Source organism: Coenobita brevimanus, chromosome 1 (genome assembly GCF_032717465.1).
Source record: "Coenobita brevimanus isolate Jiangsu-jjx chromosome 1, ASM3271746v2, whole genome shotgun sequence".
In the NCBI taxonomy this organism is placed as follows: Eukaryota; Metazoa; Arthropoda; class Malacostraca; order Decapoda; family Coenobitidae; genus Coenobita; species Coenobita brevimanus.
This window is the reverse complement of record NC_136954.1, coordinates 42,177,419-42,179,872: the sequence shown is the minus strand read 5'-3', so window position 1 is coordinate 42,179,872 and position 2,454 is coordinate 42,177,419.

The following is a 2,454-nucleotide window of genomic DNA, read 5'->3' as shown; positions in this document are numbered from 1 at the left end:
TAAATCAATGAATGTTATCTATGCAACAGTTATTAATTCTTATACCTCTACAATTGATCTGATTCTCTCTTGCGACAAGGCTCGGACACTCAAGCGATTTCCTTGACTTATTCACAGATAAGCAGCTCAAGGCAACTGAAGCGATATTTTACACAGATATTAACCGAAGACGCGGGGAGACACTGGACAGATGTTAGTTCCAATCACTTACCAGCAACGAGTACGATTTCTCTATGCCATTCTTGTTTTCGTTTATATTTACTACTGGTATGGCCTGTCAGTATTAATACAACTGGACATTGTACTGAGCATATACAAATGACTTATGAGTTATGGTGGATTTATCGAACTTATAACATCAGTGTTTATATTAGACAGACTGACGGTGCTTATTAACTCTCAGGCTCATGTGATTCTTTTTCAAGCGGATAAAAACGTCTGGCCTCAGCTGGAATAGAACAGTCAACGTTGATAATGTAAAGGATGATCCTTAGGATGGCGTTACCAATGACGATAATGACGATACACCACACCATAAAGCACCACCACATTTCAACAGACATCAGGCCATACCACACCACATCACACACACCACCACATCAAACCAAACCACAACACCACACTCTAATCACAGCACAGAACCATATCACACCACATCAAACACTATCTCAAAACGCAACACCATAACTTCAAAATACAATATCACACTTAACACAGCACCGAATTACTTCACACCATTTTCACCATACCACACCACACCATACCTCATTATACACCATCACATCCAGCTTATAACCCTCACCCCCCAATACCACCACCACCACCACTCACTGCTACCACCAAAATTCCACCACACAAACTCACACTTCTAACTGAAAAGTATAGAGCTACGGAGCTTGGCATTCATTCTGTTGTCATTCCAAAAACTCTAGTAAATACTACTCGGGCCAGTATCGCGTTTCGAGAAATAAAAATGTTGGAGGAGGAGAACGAAAGGGGACCAGATTGAGCCAGACAACCTGACTGGAGTAATTAAGAAAAATGCATTACCTTTATTTTTATCTTAATTACGAGATGCAGTTCCAAAAAATAATATCGGTCCACAATTTAGTCGATCGGGTTTGAAACTCTAACGTACTATTCTGAAAAGTGTGCTGGGGTCCAGGGATCGCATCACTCGGTGTCAGAATGCACTGCTCGCAGTCTCGGTGTTTCTCGTGAGGAAGTGGATCAGTATTTATGTCCGCACCTGCACATAACGCTAGTGGGCGAGTGGCTAGAAATACGTAGTTGCAGTGACAGGCTAGCGAAATTACAGTCCCCAAAAGGCAAACGAAACTGGAGGTAATATGATAATGTAATGGCATCATAGGGACGTTGGCTGTGCATCTACTTTTAAATGAACCAAACGAACCTATAATTTTTAATCACCAAAATATATCTACTTTCACTCAGAGCTTTTCTTGTCTACCTTCAGGCCCCTGCACCTCGTAGGGGATAATATGGGATTGTCTTCGTCCTTATTTATCTGTTTTCGTCGTTGAGGGGGTGGGGGATGTAGGATGGTGCTTCTCTGTCTCTCTCTCTCTCTCTCTCTCTCTCTCTCTCTCTCTCTCTCTCTCTCTCTCTCTCTCTCTCTCATAGTTCTCTCAAATACGCCTTCTCTCTCTCTCCTTCCGTCACTCATTCACTCACTCGTTTATCCAATCACTTACTCATTCGCCTCATATTTCATACCTTCTCTACCTCTCTCACACTCACTCACTCTCTCAATTTTTTATTAATTTTTCCTCCTTCCCTGTCCTCTATCCCACACCCTTCCTCCCTCCTTCCTTCCTGCCTCTCTCCCATCCTGCCTACCACCCTTTCTGCCTCCCTCCTTCACTCGCTCACTTTCGCTCACTTACTTATATTTCTTACCCATACTTCTCCCCTTACCTCATTTTCTCCATCAGCCTCTCACTGTAAGTCCCCTACCCATTTTTTTTCTTACACACTCTCCCTCCACAATAATACTTCCTTCACCTCTCTCTCTCTCTCTCTCTCTCTCACACACACACACACACACACACACACACACACACACACACACCTCCATACTTCTTAATCATTCTCCCTCCCTTCCTGACTCTCCTCTCACCCTTCCTCCTTCACACTTTAATCACTCACTCTCACATTTCTTATTTTTTCTCTCTCGTCCAGTTTAACTCCCTCTCCCATGCACTTGCCCACTCTACTCATTCACTCATTCTTTTACAATACTTAATCACTTAATTCACTGCTCATTCTCTTATATTTCATCAACGCTCTCTCTCTCTCTTTCTCTCTCTCTCTCTCTCTCTCTCTCTCTCTCTCTCTCTCTCTCTCTCTCTCTCTCATATTTCATCACCTCATTCTCTCCTAATGACCGGGAACTAAGCGTCTTTCTCTGACTTCTAATTAATTTGAAACGTA